Here is a 17,650-nt window from a genome sequence, read left to right on the forward strand (position 1 = left end):
TTTTACATTTGTAGCCTAAAGAGTGGGATTGAAACACGCATAAGAAATGATTGGCAAAAACATCAAATTTGAGTCATTGTCTGTGATAAGGCATTGACCTCACTCCCAAATACGGTACAGAGCAAAGAGAGAAGGGTATGTTTTTATCAGACGCTTACTAAGCGTCTTTACCTTGTAAATCTGTTTCGAGGATTCTGAGTAAATTGAATTGTAGGACAAAACCGAGGTTGTTGCAGGCAAAACTTGTTTTGTTGCCATGAGGATAGTATTTTTGGCGTTTACAGACACTCAAAAATGACGAGTGCATCGTCTAATTGAAGTTAGGTATAGGAAGAATTTTTGTGTGAAACCTTTGCTGTTAGCAAAGGCGGGACCAAATATATCCCATTTAATAGAAAATAGTATGTCTGGAAATTAATTTATAACAAAATTAATTTTACATTTAGCAATTTTCGCTGATATTAACAAATTAATACCTTATTCTGTCTTAGAGAACATAATGTTACCAATTTTTTTTCTTAACTGAAAAAAAATATATCGGTGCAAAAAACAAAAGTTCAGTTCTGTAAATTACTATTGAAAAAAAATGTCTGTTAATTTTCGACTAGATCGGCAATTGTGATGACGTATTTGTTTTTATTAAGTAATATTATAATACAGGTAAAAGTTAAAAAAAAAACGTTTTGAAATTGCTTCCTTCTTTTATTTTAAATTCAAATATATATATATATATATTGAAGATTACTAAGTTAAGTCAGGAGGGATTCATTAGAACAATTAAACAACTGTAATACAATTGACCAGACACACAGAAAAGTAATTAACTTGTTTTTCAACTCTTATAACAAACAAAGTTGTTTGTCAAAATGTTAACGTTCGACGGATGAGATATGTCACGAGGGAGTCGCTCGGGTCTGTAACGAAACACTCCGATATGATTGACCAATCAGAAACGCAGAAACGTAATTAACTTGTTTTTCAATCTTCTAACCTCATACGAAGTAAAGACAGTGTCGTCGAAATCGTTGGACTATGTACATCTACTTCATGTGGTAACCTGAACAATCTTCTAGACTGGATAACCACATAATTTAGGACATTATTTTAAAGTGAGGAACATTTATTTTATTGCATACAACATAGTTTTATTTTTTTTTAATATATCGGTTTTAAATTAAACATTTTTTTTCTTAATTACAGTTTAATGAAAATTAAAATTTGAAGTAGATTTTTTAAAGCACGTTGCTACAGTTTAAATGATGATCTATTTTACGAAAAAAGATTTTATTTTTTGATGATTTTTAAAAATTTAAAATCTATTCTAGATAAATAATAATCTTCCATTTTACAAAATTTGTTTTATTAAAAAAAAGAGGGGTGATGTAATCTTTTTTTGAAATGGATTCATCAACATGGCAAAATTTTTATAAAATTAATTACCGATGAATTTTATGTAGGAACTAAAATGAATTTTATTCAAGAAAATGCTATAAAATGTATTAATATTTTCAATAATTTTATAGGAATTGCCTAATTTTTATATTACATCTGGATGCATTACTTGTATAAATAATTAAGTGTAATTTATATGTACTGAACAGGCATGTTTTTTCTTGCGCTTGGCTACCTTTAATGTGTACTGAAAAGAAGTACAATACCTTAGTACGATCAATATCTTGCAGGAACTATCAAATTTTATTGTTTGATGTATCGAACACTTTAATTATTAGGAAATACTTTTTAGAAACTGTATTAAGATAAGATTGTAGTTTGAATTAAAAAACAATAATGTGCAGTTATGTATCATATTTAAAATACTCTTATTCTTTTTTAGTTTTTTCAGATCATAATAATTGTGTTATTTCCCCACTTGAACAATCTTAATTTTCTTTCATACAAAATCATTGAACCAAATCTTATTGGACATCCTCACATTTTCACATCTATGTTGTTCAATTTCTTTTTTCTGTAATTCTCTAGAAAATTCTAGAAATAAAAGCCAATTATCACTTGTACAAATATTTTCCATTATTGCAGAGGTATTCTTCCTTTATTTCTCAAGAGTTTATAATAATAAGAAATTATCTTTTATCTTGATTAAAGATAATTTAAAATTTATTTTTGTTTCCCATATTTCTAAATTTTTCCTGGACGTCAGTTGTAGTTAACTGCATTCATTTCTGGGTCTCTTGATTGTAACCTGAAAAAGAAATCTTTTGTAAAGCTGTTTTATTGTGTAATCAACCAAACCTGTTTAAGCTAAATTTATTTTAATTTTTTTCAGCTCACTAATAAATAAAAACAGAATATTCAAATCCAAGTAATACTTGTTCTAATCCATTTTCAATATTTTCATTTGATCCATTATCATTTGTAGTGAATTGCCAACCGGCACACAAATTTCTGAATACTGTAATACAATCAAAAAGGTTTTATCATATTTTTTAATTATTTTCAAGCAGGTGCAATTTTTTTTATTTATTCTGATTATACAGATGACTAGGTAGAAAAAAAAATAAGGACTAAATTTTTTTAATTACTCATTTTTCTTCTAAATGAATTTTAGTCTACGCTTTAATATATTTTTGATGTAATTCTTAACTTTGTTTGATTAGGTACTTTGGTGGTTATGTTACTGATGTTACTATACCTTCTGATGTTACTATACCTCCTTTGTCACTACATCCATATCAAAATGTTAGCCAATTATTTCAAATAATTTCTTCATTAAAATCATTTACAATTTTTTACTCTGCTTTTTTCTTTTCAGTTACAATTATTTTACTGGAATTTATTTAATTATATATAGCCGTTTGTAAAACTTCATACAGGAAGAAAAATACAATCCCAGTTTATATTCATACCTTTAAGGAAATAGTGAAATGACCATATACTGTAAAGATTCCATTTATTTTCATAACAAGTAGTAGACTATAATCTTGTTCTTTATGTGAATTCTCTGTTTTTTAATGAAATGCAAACAATACAATTTTTTCAAAAATATTAATAAGCATTAGTTTCCTAACCTTTTAATTAAATATTTAAATTTAACCTCTTTGGAGAGAGATAAATGTTTTTACTATGTATATTTTGTATACAAATTATGTTTACACGGTTTTGTTGGCTCAAATACAGTAATTTTAATAATATACATAAAATAATTAGGTAGCTTGTAATTGCATGTACTTGTTATGAAGCTAGTAATTTCACGTGGCTTGTAATTGCATGTTTTTTTATGTAGCTTAGAAATATAACTGTTTTATCATAAAAAATTGTTTTACTAACATTGAGTAACTTACTAACATTAATCACTCTAATTTAAGTTTAGTTGATGGGTATTTTATGTATATCATTCATTCTGCTGTATTTGAGTTGAATATCTAAATTTAAATGTAATATAAATTGATTATCAATTTATATGATATGTGTCTTCAAAGAGGTTAAATTATAATATAATTGATTTTAAGGAACAGGGTTCATAAACCACTTAAAGGCTGTTCATACATTTCTCCAGTTTTGTTTAAATTTATTATTTTTAAATAAGGAGAAATTTGTGATTTACTAATTCATAGTATTGGCTTTTTTCAATCATATTTGATCTGTTTATGTAAAATAGCCTCGCATCTTATTTTCTTTGTGGATTTGCTTTTATTTTATAATTATCCTAAGTAATTTCTTAAATAAATACCCATATTTAACAAAAAAATTAATTCTAAAATGTCCCTTTGATTATCTATATGTAAACAAATTTAAGAATACAACACATCAGTTTTTTGGCATTAATTTAAAAAAACTTTTCACCCTAACCATCTAACTTTTCATAAATCTATTTTTGACACCATCAAACAGTATTTGAAAGTATACTGGACTTCTGCAGAGAACCATCAAGGAACTATTACAGTATATCCATCAGGAATCAGTCAGTGTTACCTTTGATAATTTTTACAACCTAAAAGTACACTATATTAAACCTTTCGTATGAGCAAACTATATATATAAACCCCCTGGTTTTAGTCTTCTAGAGTAGTATATGCCATATGCTGCCTGGTGGTTATCCACTGAAATTATTAGTTTATTTCTATAAATGTATATTTTTTATAAACCATTTTCCAAAACCATGTAACACTGAAATTGAGCACATTCTCTTTCTTATACAAGATTAGAATTTGTAATTTAATTGGTACCTGTCGCCTGCTATTAATCATTCTGCACCTCCCACTGTTCACATATAGAATTTCTTTGTAATTATATTTCATATTTTTGATGAAAAAAGACCTCCTTATAGATTACTGAATAATAAAATTTAATTTTTTTCTTTCATCAGACAGATAAAGGTAGCTTCAATATTACATTTAGTATTTGCATTATATAATACCCCCTTTTCACTTGCATTGTCATCAATCACAACTTGATTCCATTTGCTACCATTAGCAACTTACCTTTTTTTTCAATAATATAAATTATAGACTTTTTTTTAATTCCAGCCAGGATTGACCATATTATGCTGTGAAAATGCAATCTTAAGAGAATCTTAAAAGGGGTAATTAAGAGGTCTGGATAGTAATGCATACACCTGCCAAGTACAAAAGGGAAAAAAAGAAATATGTAAAATACAAGTAAATTCAATATTATTAAATACTCTCTGAGTAACTGATTTCTTTGAAAAATCTTCTATTTTTAATATTGAAAATAATAGAAAAATCCCTTAAGTTATGTTTCTTCAAATCCATAACATTTTTCTATTAAAATTATAAAACATCTTCTGATTAATATTTCCCTAGTTCAATCTTCTAATTCGGTTTCATTTTTAGAAATACAGCTTCAAATTATGTAACTGTAAAAACACATAGATTAGACTGTATTATACAGACAGAAAATTTTATATTCTCTGACACAGTTCAAGGTGTATCATTTTAGATTTTTTATCAACACAGCAAATCTGATATGCTCCGAAACAGTTCAGGGTGTATTATTTTAGATTTTTGCTCCACAGATGGCAAATCTTATATGCTCTGAAACAGTTCAGGGTGTATTATTTTAGATTTTTATCAACACCACAAATCTGATATGCTCTGAAACAGTTCAGGGTGTATTATTTTAGATTTTTATCAACACAGCAAATCTGATATGCTCTGAAACAGTTCAGGCTGTATTATTTTAGACTTTTGCTCAACATATAGCAAATCTTATATGCTCTGAAACAGTTCAGGGTGTATTATTTTAGACTTTTGCTCAACATATAGCAAATCTTATATGCTCTGAAACAGTTCAGGGTGTATTATTTTAGACTTTTGCTCAACAGATGGCAAATCTGATATGCTCTGAAACAGTTCAGGGTGTATTATTTTAGATTTTTATCAACACCACAAATCTGATATGCTCTGAAACAGTTCAGGGTGTATTATTTTAGATTTTTATCAACACAGCAAATCTGATATGCTCTGAAACAGTTCAGGCTGTATTATTTTAGACTTTTGCTCAACATATAGCAAATCTTATATGCTCTGAAACAGTTCAGGGTGTATTATTTTAGACTTTTGCTCAACATATAGCAAATCTTATATGCTCTGAAACAGTTCAGGGTGTATTATTTTAGACTTTTGCTCAACAGATGGCAAATCTGATATGCTCTGAAACAGTTCAGGGTGTATTATTTTAGATTTTTTATCAACACATAGCAAGTCTGATATGCTCTGAAACAGTTCAGGGTGTATTATTTTAGATTTTTATCAACACAGCAAATCTGATATGCTCTGAAACAGTTCAGGGTGTATTATTTTAGATTTTTATCAACACAGCAAATCTGATATGCTCTGAAACAGTTCAGGCTGTATTATTTTAGACTTTTGCTCAACATATAGCAAATCTTATATGCTCTGAAACAGTTCAGGGTGTATTATTTTAGACTTTTGCTCAACATATAGCAAATCTTATATGCTCTGAAACAGTTCAGGGTGTATTATTTTAGACTTTTGCTCAACAGATGGCAAATCTGATATGCTCTGAAACAGTTCAGGGTGTATTATTTTAGATTTTTTATCAACACATAGCAAGTCTGATATGCTCTGAAACAGTTCAGGGTGTATTATTTTAGATTTTTGCTCCACAGATGGCAAATCTTATATGCTCTGAAACAGTTCAGGGTGTATTATTTTAGACTTTTGCTCAACATATAGCAAATCTTATATGCTCTGAAACAGTTCTGGGTGTATTATTTTAGACTTTTGCTCAACAGATAGCAAATCTGATATGCTCTGAAACAGTTCAGGGTGTATTAGTTTAGATTTCTGATTCACAAAACGCAAATTGCTGTGACACAGTTCACGGTATATTACAACTTTTTCCTTAACGGATAGTAAATTCGATCTGCTCTTACACAGATCAGGGTGTATTATTCACATCTTAGCTTATTAGGTACCAAATATGATGCACAATTATTTTTAATATAGTTCTTGATTACATATTGAAATTGTAAATATCTATGTTGTATGCAATGAATAGTTTTCGCGATTGCTTCGTACATAAAGCATTCGTACCGCGTCAACCGCGTCGCGATCGTATTTCATCAACCCGATATCGTTGATCGGGTTCCGGTTGGGGGTTGCTGTGTATATAAATGTGTCTATATATTGTGGGGGGGGGGTGATATATAGAAATATTTTATTCATAATATTTATAATTATTGTATGTTTATTATGTTTCTTTGTCTTTTCAGCTCATCACTTCGCTACCAGTGGCTGAAGTCCTCCTTATAAATCAATTTAAATTCATAAAAAATTAAATTTTATAATTTAAATTTATATTTTAATTTTAAATTTAATCACATAAAAATTCCTTTGTGTAGTTTAAATTGCTTTATAAAATTTTATTTGAAATATTAATGAGTGAGTTTTTAAATTTCCTTTCTTATAAATTATTTAAATTTTATTCATTTGATTGACAAAATTAATCATTTAAATTAGTTCATGAAATTAAAAAAATAAGTAAATATATAGAGACAATTTCTTAATTAAATTCAGCTTTTAAATCTGTTTCATGTAGGATATAATATGTTTGTTTTTAAAAATATGTTTTTTTTATTTGATATTTATTATTTTACATAAGCTTTTTCTTAAATTTTTTTGGTAGGTGTTTAATTGAAGGTTAGAGCATTTTTATATCTAACTACAGTTTTAAAAATTTTATTTTTTTCTTTTATTTGAAATATTTAAAATTTTGAATACCCCTTTGCTTTCCCCAATCAGCGTTCAGCCACCTGCTTCAAAGAAGATGCATGCTTGCATGGTAGTTTAATTTTTTCAAACCAGGGTCAGCTGATTTTAGAGGTGCCATAATAAATTATTACATTTTATTCGCTAATTTTTTACTTACTTGCAAAATTAACCATTTTTTGTGGTAAAATCCTAAGTAGAATGTGAAAAAATCCATCTAGCATAACACAGAAATCCAAATTATTTCAAAATTTAATAATTTTTATATGTAATATATTTGCCTTGCATATTAAAAAGACATGAACTGACCCTGGTTTTTAGTATGTAATTATTTTATCTTTTTTACATATTTTTGAAATTGTGGGGGAAATAAGTGATTGGTGTAAATAAAGTGTGAAATTGAAGTGCGATCAAGATCAAAGTGTGAAATTAACATTATCTTCCTCACTACACAAATTTACAAACTATAAATATAAAAATGAGACTAGAAATAATACAGATTACCAGATTACATTCCACATCTCATCAACTCTTCACTTCATCCTGCATCCTATTTCTTCAGACTACCAGATCGACCGATCCTTTCAGCTGCTCGATGGATTTGATCTTTGGATTAGCTGTGGCGATAAATGTAAAGCTGTGTTGCCAAATGGTAAAATATTAAGGTACTACTAATTCTTTACTACATCATATAATTTCATGATAATACTAGTATTTATTAAGACTATAGTCTAGTGGTTAACTCATAATTGCAAGTCAAGAGTTCTAAGGTACAAATCCTAGTAAAGACGTTTAAATGGATTTGAATACTAGATTGTGGATATTAGTTTTCTTTCATGGTAGGGTTGTTTCGATTAACCACACACTTCAGGAATGGTCGACGTGAGACTGAACAAAACTACACTTAATTTGCATTCATACATACCATCCTCTGAAGTAATACCTCATGGTGGTTCCAGAGGCTAAACAGAAAAAGAGAGGGTCAGGGCCATTAGTTTAGACTCCAGTTTACATCATTGATAGGTAACTTTCTCTTTTGATACTGCAGTTACTTTTATTTCTAAATTTTTTAAAAATTTTAGGTAGATCTGGCATTAAATGTCATGCGAAACACAGAAATTTTGTGTGGCAAATTACAACATAAATGCAATAAAGGAAACAACAGTATAATAAAGAAAAGAAACTTAATTGCGTTACATATTAAGAAATACCAGTATCTGGTCAATGCCTAATTTGTCTCTGATAAATATTTTATTTGAAATATAAACCACCAAAACACAATAATTAGATAAGTTAAACTTGCCATATTAATTTCCACCGACTGTTTTTTGCAGTACCCTGCATCTCCAGTATGTATTAAATTCTATTTTTATTACATTAAAACTTATTTGTTTTAATGACATCTATTTTTTTATTATAAATTATAATGTTATCTATTGTGAAATTTTAAATGATATTACGAACATAAATGGGGTATACAACGTGTACCCTATTGTACAGGTACAATGTATACCAAAATGAAACGACTAGCACTAGATAGGGAATCTTAAAGAGCTGCATAAAAAACCAGTCAAATGACCTAAGACAAAAACAAAAGAACATAAATGTGCTTGTGAAAATATTTATAATTTACACAAAAATAATACAAATAAATTAAAAAGAATAAGATAGAATTTAATAGCAAGTGAAGGTGTAAGATACTGCACAAACCAGTTATTGGAAATAAATAATTAATTACTGTGTTTAGGTGGTTTATATTTCATATAATATATTTTATATATATATATACATATACAATATATATATATATATATATATATTTATACAAATTTTTATTAATTTTGTTAGTTACAGCAATGAAACTTCATTAGCTTATTATGTACATTTCTTGGCTTACGATATTTCAAGAAGGCTGTTCATATTTTTAACCTTTCTAATAGTATTTTGAGTATTTATCAGTTAACAGTACATCATTTGATTTTTTTGATCTAAAAAAAACTAATTTCAGAACCGCTAATTGAATTTGTCTTATTTTCTTTTGTTTCAGGTAACTCAACGGTTCATTTAATATTCTAAGGGAGAGCTGCAATGTAAGTGGCCCTCCTTACATTGCGGTACTTCCTTTTACTGTAGGATAATTTTCTACTAAAGGTACTTACTTTTGTTATTATTGTTTAATATTATAAATTTGCATGTTAAAAATAAGTTGTGTAGTTTTTAAGTTGATAGTATAATATTCTGATAAAATCGCGGTAGGTCCCAAATCCCAGTAGGGTTCCCTGATAGGAACTTATCTGTAGGAATTTTTTATGTGTATTTTTGTGTATGTTTCTATTTCAGGTTCGACATAAATTTTGTTTTTGTTATTATTGTTTAATATTATAAATATGCATGTTAAAAATAAGTTGTGTAGTTTTTAAGTTGATAGTATAATATTCTGATAAAATCGCGGTAGGTCCCAAGTCCCAGTAGGGTTCCCTGATAGGAACTTATCTGTAGTTATTTTTTATGTGTATTTTTATGTATGTTTCTATTTCAGGTTCGACATAAATTTTATTTTTGTTATTATTGTTTAATATTATAAATTTGCATGTTAAAAATAAGTTGTGTAGTTTTTAAGTTGATAGTATAATATTCTTATAAAATCGCGGTAGGTGCCTAGTCCCGGTAGGGTCCCCTGATAGGAACTTTCCTGTAGGGAATTTTTTATGTCTATTTTTGTGTATGTTTCTGTTTCAGGTTCAACGTAAATTTTACATTAAAATTACTTAGATAAGGAGTGTAAATTAAGTTTTATGAAAATATATTTAAATTTTGTATATGCTGTGTATTTTTTTCAGGTACAACATAGTTATTATTTTATTATTAGTTAGTTAAGTAGCGTCCGCGATCCCAATCCCTAATAGGGTCCTCCTCCCTAAGGGGGAGGTTTTTTAGTCGGTGAGAGCCCGACACTACCGTCTGTTGCGGGCGCAGACGGTGGCTGGAAGAGCTTTTTCCTCCTCCTACGCAAAAAAAAAAAAAAAAAAAAAAAAAACAAAACAAACAATTAACAGTTCATATTAAGTGCATTACTAATCTTTTTGCCAAGTGATTTTGAGTTGTAGGTCTGTACCAGGAGTACTTTTAAATTCATGGAAGCTGTGACAAAAAAATGGTTACTGATTCTCAAATGTAATATTGAAAGTGGAGAATAATTATGGAAGATAAGGAAAATTTTAATTAAAGTGACTATCAACCGTAGTTTCAAATCTGGATTGAATAAAAAGTAAGTACCGTAAATGTCTAATAGAATTTTTAAAACGCAGTAAAACATGAAAAAAATATGTATATCTAGAATTGTACATGGTGATTTTAACAAATTTTGGGTGCTGAATTCAAAACTTATAAAATTTTGTGTAATACATTGCATTTTTAGATACATACGTTTTATTTATCAATAAATGCATAATCAGTAGGATAACAATATTCCAAAAAAGTTATTTTATGTGTATTCATTTATAATTTATTTAAATCGCCTAAATATTTGTTTATTCAAATACAAATGAATTGAAATATATGCAATACAGTTTTTAAACATTTAAATCATTGGAATTGAATTTTTAAAATATGTTGACAAATTTTTTCACTCGTGCGATGTTTGATCAGTATCTCTAAATAAAAACCAACAATAGTCGTCAATCATTCTAGATCCCATCTTCCTTGGTACTGATGCTTCATGGTCAGAATATCCTGACAGAAACACTCTCCCTGCTCATCAGTGACAGAGCCCAAATTTTCAGGATAAAAGTCTAAGTGGAAATGTAGAAAATGAATTTTTAATGACATCCTACATGCTAAATGTTTGTAGTTTTTTAATAGCTTATTAACAAAATAACATAGTTTTCATATTTTCTGTTGCCTAAGAAATCACCAACAACGTCTTTGAAGAACTTCCATGCAGCTAATTCACATTTGCTAAGTTTATCCTCAAAAATATTTATTCATCACTCGATTTAGGAAAACTTATTGTTAAATAATTGTTACATAATCTATCACAATCACAATGCGGTGATGCATATAAAGCACAACAGATGCAAGAGATCTGTTGATCTGTCACTTTCATTAAGAATATCAATTTACATACGCGATCAGTCCCAGTGTTGAACAGAGTGAAGGTGTCACTTGTACAGGTGAAAGATTTCTTGTCTTTTAGTGGGCTTGGCCTACTCTGGGTAGAAGATCGCTTTCCTTATTAAGCCTGGCGTGAAATGCTTTTTTCTTGACAATGGCAATGGCATTTTGTGAGACTTGTATCTCGTATCTTATCACATTCAATACTTTGTTTATGGCAAATGACATATATAAATGTCTCTAATTATTTTATTGACTTTTTTTAAACTACAATTTCTTCCTAAGTAAGTAGAAATAAATTTTTAAAAAATTACCATAACGGCTGTGGTGCCTCTATCATGTTTTAAAATAAATATCTAAACTTCAATCAGGTTTAATGTAATTCTTAATTACAAAAAATTGTTCAGATCTTCTTATGCAATGTTAGGACAAATGGATAAAAACTGGCAAGTTTTACTTTAGTAAAAATCTAAAGCTATCGTGAAAAGTCCATTCTCCACAATGTATAGACAAATATGGCATTTACATGAATTCTGGTAAGAAAAAAAACAGTGTCTAAATATTTTGTTATTTGGATCACTATATCTTATAAACATATCTGCACTAGAGTTTCCTCTAGTCGATTTTCACTCTTGGGCACTTGTTACACCACAACACCGACTTTTGTAGAAATGACTTTAAAAATCCACCACTCATCCATTTCTGAGCCCCTTGTTAGTTTCATTATACCGATTAACAGACAAATCTTTATCTTAATAAAGAGAAGGTATTCAAGCAGTATCCAAACAATAAAAATCTTCAACTTCAACCGACAACTAAAGCCTTTGAGTGGCTTATAGCGTAAGGTTATGCATTTTCATTCAGGAAAATAACAGCCATCGAGAGCAGCCTGCACAGTTTGATTTGTCTAACATCCTTCAATTCATAATAAGACTCTGATACGGCTGCAGTCCCAAGCTCCATCAATTCTGCTAGTAGATTCTTTTGTTCCCAAAATGTTGTGACAATCATTTTTCAGTTCAATAATATCATCTGAATTTGTATGGTTCACTCTCTGATTTTCTGGCATCATGACTATGTCGCTCATAATATTAGTATAAACATGAGATTATCATCTGCAGATTTTAGTTTCACTGTATGCTTGCTCATAAAAATGAATTGCAAAACACTGAATTACAAGTTGGAAACGGCGATAACATCATGTCTTTCATCAATTGCTCCTTTACAAGCACTAAACAGAATGAAGAAGCGGTTGAACAAGTGATTACATAATAAATTCCTGATCTGTGACTTCTGTGTTATAAAAGTCATGCAAGATACAAGTGATACCACATAAAGTTGATTTCTTTACATTTATTATGACACAATATAACCATTCAATGTGAATTAGAGTAAAAGGACCAATTTCAGGGCTGAATATCAGCTACAGTTTAGTTAACTTCGTGCTGATATGCAATAATTTTGAGGCAAAGGCATCAGAAAAACTATTAAAATATCCATTTTCCTCAGCAAGCCTAATTCGTGATGTTGAGTTTTTATTAAGACTGGCTCAGCGTGTTTTTTTTGGGAATAGATATGTGTCATGTCAGGTTATCTGTTGAATTGCGACACCTTCAGAGACATATAAATATTAATTATTATTATTATTGTGAATTAGACTTCTTGAGTCGATTGGAACCCCTTTTCCTCATATGGATTCCATGAATATCAATTACATCTTTGAACTTCGTCTTTGATAAAATTCTGGATTTATCTCTTGTACAGAGGCAATAGCTACTTTCTTAATGTCCCCTTAACAGAGTGATATTTGTCTGCTTATGAAACTTATTTCCCAGGCAAATTATATATAATATAAAGCACAACATACTAGACTTGGATATCTTGATGAATTAATTTACATTTCTTATAATTTAATTCACTGAATTTCTTCATAACATAAAGCATAAAGATAATTTTATAATCTATTTATAAACTGTATTCACAATTATGTGTGAACTTATCATTAAACAAATATTTATACTAATACAACTTGTAGACTTCTTTGTTATTTATTTGCAATAATTTAATAATAACTAAACTGGTAATTTTTCTTTTTCAGCAATGTCAGAAGGAGTACTGATATGGAGGACTTTTATCCCAGAATTTAATCATAAATAGAATCTTCATATTCATTAAATTAGATTGGAGAGGAAACTGTAAATCGGTAAGTTTTTAATTTAATTATTATAATATATAAAATGTGCAACACAATAAGTAAAAACCATAAAAAATTAATGTAGAAAAGTGGTAACATCAACATACATTTAAGTGTCCAGCAGCTGTTAGAGAGGGGAAGACAGTTGTAACAGAAGATTGGAAGGGCTCTAAGAAAAAACATTCTATAGTTTTTTTAAGTTCAGAGAAAATACTTAAAAGGATTATGAAAACCTGGGATTAACTCATCGCTTCTTGATTCTACAAATTTTTATTTATTTTATTATATTTGAAGGATTAGCTCTATATCAAAGTTTATAAATGTAATTAAATTACATTATATCAAAAATTATTTGTCTTGAAGATCAATACAATATTAGTAATGAAGCGATTAATTTGGATAACATTGAAAGTTCCAAGTTAACTTCAAGTCTTTTAGATTACTTCATATAAGAAATGCAGCATATCCTGGTGGGTTTCAATCTATCTACCAAAGAGAGAAACGATCTACTTAATTTTAAAGGAAAAATTTTTTAAGTTTTTTGGGATAAGAGTGACATTTACACTTTCATCGTCCAGAAATTTCATTTATAATCACCGATATTCTTTAGCAGAATTTACAAAATTTGCTGGAATATTATAAGTTTCAAACAATATAAAAATCACTTATTCTTTTGAGTAAGTGTTAAGAGAATCAAGCTCATCAAATGAAAACACCTTTAAATCATTAATTCACTTTCAGGCATGATTTTTATTTGTAACTTACCTGTAAATTATGGTAGAAAATAATCTACTTTGTTATCCACTAAAAATTTCTGTACCTGCATTTGCATGTAGAATCTGCCATAACTTAGTTTAAAATTATATTTTAATAAATGATGTCATTTTGTTATTATAACATTTTTAACAGTTAAGCCCAAATATATAATTTTAATAGAACATATGAGATGAAGAGGTAATAATTGTTTGAAAATTAACATAATCATCACAGTTTACTTATTAACTAGTAAATAAAAATTTTATTTTAAACCAGACTTTTGGCATTTTGTAATATTGTTCAGGACAGGTACAGTGGTGGAAAGATTTGTTATCACACCATAATTCAAAAAAAAAAATGAACAAACCTTCCAGCTGCTGTTGATGTAACCTACCATAGACGTAATCTGTCAGTTCCAATCTATTCTCGGCAGTCATATAAAATACACTTTCATGATTTATTACACCTTCAAATCTAACATTTTTCTCTGAGATCATTCTGTTATTATGTAGCATTACTTTTTTCTTAGTAGTATATTACATTCTTAATTTTACAAATATTTTATTTTTCATTTGACCTTCAAATAACTTTTGTGAACTAAAAGAAAACAAAAACACAAAAAAATGGGGATAGGGTGGTTGTAACTTTTAAAATATTGTTACCATAAATTTATATGTAAATTACAATACAATACTATTGCAAACAATAATTCCATTTTACAATTTAATTTAATCTTCACTGTAGTTATTCTCTCTTTTTAGAGCTTAATTTATTGTTAAATTTATTACAAAATGAAGCTTTATTTGTCACAAATACTTGTTTATCAGAAAATGTAATAACTATATAAAATATTATCAAGATACCTCAAAACTTACTGAGAAATAAGTTTTAGAAAAACAAAAATGGGCAGATAATGTAGATACATAGAACTTTTGATGGTAATAAATGAACTTTTATTCTGTTTTTCATATACTGAATCTGTTCTTAAAGTATGTTCAGCATTACCTATCAAGTGCTACTTGACCAGAGTAAGATGTGTATATCACGTACTTAAAATATCATACTCAAATGTGTGATAACTAAAAGAAAGTATATACTTATATTGCTATGTTTATTCTTGATAAATATTATTGTGCAGTGTACTGACGGGGCAGCTTAACAGCAAATGCACCATTATATTTATAAGGTAATCTAATTTTTATATTTCCATTAGCATACATGTCTTAAAAGACGTAGCCATTTCACAGTTTTTGGAAAATATTTTAAATTCTTTAAGACAAAAAAAATTTCATTTTCAATTTTCTGAAATATTGGAAAACATTTATTTATACCGATAAAACAACTTAGTAGCTGTGGTATCAGTATCTGAAAAGAAACTTGCTTTTCAAGTCTTACCTCACAATTGTACACAAGTAGTAAGATTTTATCATTTGCCAAGAATACACATGTAAATTTAGGTCCTCGCTTCAAGATGTAGAGTGTGTAGTGCCTCAGGGAAAACTTTTTGCTTTCTTTATTGTTTATTAATGATCTGCTGCAAATTCTCGAGCCATTCATTACAACTCTTTTCACAGATGACACAGCTGTATCTATTTCTGAAGATAATTAATAAAAATGGATTGAATCTTTCACAATTGCAGCTTAAAAAAATTTTCACTGGATGGATTGAAACAATGTAACTTAAGATATGGATAAAACTGTCACATTGTGCTTCTTGGTTAAACATAACATTGCAGATTGTGTGGCCAGAATTCTCATTATATATATATATATATATATATAGTAATTTTGTTATTCACAAAGCAAAACTTTTGGGTTTTATATTTTATAAATTCTTGTGGGATGAAAATCTGATTTTGTTTACCAAAATGGAGTGAACAGTTTTACTCTGAAGCATCTTTATAAAACACTAAGCTTGTACTCATTATCGATTATTTTTATGCCTAAATATTTTCTCGTATAATGTGTAAAGTCAAATTTGTGGGCTTTTTAAAAACATAACCTTTTAGAATACAAAAAAGTGCTTTCAGATCATTATTGAGGCATACTTTATGAAAAAGGAAAACTATAATCAGTTACCAATCAGCTTATTTTACAATTAAAAGATTTAGTTTTACAGAAACAATATTGTTCTGTTGATGAATTAAAAAAAAGACGATTACATGATTTATCTACGTCCACTTCTACATGTACAGATATTAGTATATGCTCAGAATGATTTTCAGTAGCGATTTCTTTACTGTTAATATTTTATAATTAATTAATTTACCTTAACGTAATTTCATGTGTTTGATTAAATAATTAATATGAATTTTAAACACATCTATTTAGTTTTAATTTTATAATTTGTTTTGATCAGAAAAAAAACATTTATTTATAAAGTAGCAAGTTAGGTTAAATAATTTGTTATAAAAATCAACCTTACCAACTGTTTATATTATATCCCTAGCGTTTTGGGTCATTTGACCATCATCAGGAGTTAGATTTTTTGTAATTAAAATTTTAAAATTAAAAACGTAAACAAAAAATAACAAAATACGATTAACAAAACAAGACGTCATAACTAGATAATCAAGTTAGGCAACGTGCTAATTATTAATTTAAATAGAAAATCATCTTCAAATTTTATATGTCCCTTTATTAATTTATTGTTGTAAAAATATACATAATTTTTTTGAGATTGCTGGTTTTATAAAAATTGTTGGAAAATCTGATATATAAATAAAATTATCCGGGCTGTAATTATGTATATTTTATAAAATGTGTTTAGCATAATTGGATTTTTAGAAACAGCCTATCTTATACTATAAATATGTTGTTTAGCTCTAATAGAAAAAGAACTGTTGGTCATAACAATATATTGTTGACGGTAGTTTTCACGTTTTAAACTATACCAATCTTGTCTATCTAAGATATTTATTTCATTATTTTAGTAGAATCGCTATTGTATATAAAATTTATGTTCTACAAAGTAAACTTGAAAAGTAATAGAACTTTTAATACATCTTTATATATATATATATATATATTTTTTTTTTTTTCTTTAAATTGAGATTATACCAACCGGGTTGGAGTGGTGAACATGTCTGCAAATCAGCTGATTTCGTAGTCGCGAGTTACAACTTTCAAATCGTAGTAATATGATTTGTAATAAGTAATACCGTCTGTGATTCACGGAGACTACAGAAAACAAATTAGAAATTAAGATCACGTTATACAGATTGTGTATATCAAAATTTTTTCCGTGATTTTCATAACTTATTCTGCTTGTGAAATTAAAAAAATTAAAAATTTATTAAACACGGCTAAAATGTTTCGTTTGTAAATAAAGGTTAATGAACGATTTCGCTCGTGTTTCAGCAATCCCAGTGAAAGA

The 17,650-nt window shown here is 28.1% G+C and overlaps 1 protein-coding gene and 1 long non-coding RNA gene across 4 annotated transcripts in view; both read right to left on the reverse strand.

Annotated features, from left to right (window-relative positions):
• The window catches only part of LOC142327363 (uncharacterized), a 159,800-nt gene that overhangs the window by 44,839 nt on the left and 97,311 nt on the right, over nucleotides 1-17,650 (reverse strand). The gene's annotated exons all lie outside the window — the stretch shown is intronic.
• Nucleotides 1,402-16,819, reverse strand: LOC142327596 (uncharacterized). The gene is made up of 3 exons (XR_012757024.1): nucleotides 16,700-16,819; nucleotides 14,642-14,871; nucleotides 1,402-2,200 (listed from the first exon to the last, which is right to left on the reverse strand). It is a non-coding gene; the product is annotated as an uncharacterized LOC142327596 (long non-coding RNA).

This window comes from Lycorma delicatula, chromosome 7, assembly GCF_047948215.1.
Source record: "Lycorma delicatula isolate Av1 chromosome 7, ASM4794821v1, whole genome shotgun sequence".
NCBI lineage: Eukaryota > Metazoa > Arthropoda > Insecta > Hemiptera > Fulgoridae > Lycorma > Lycorma delicatula.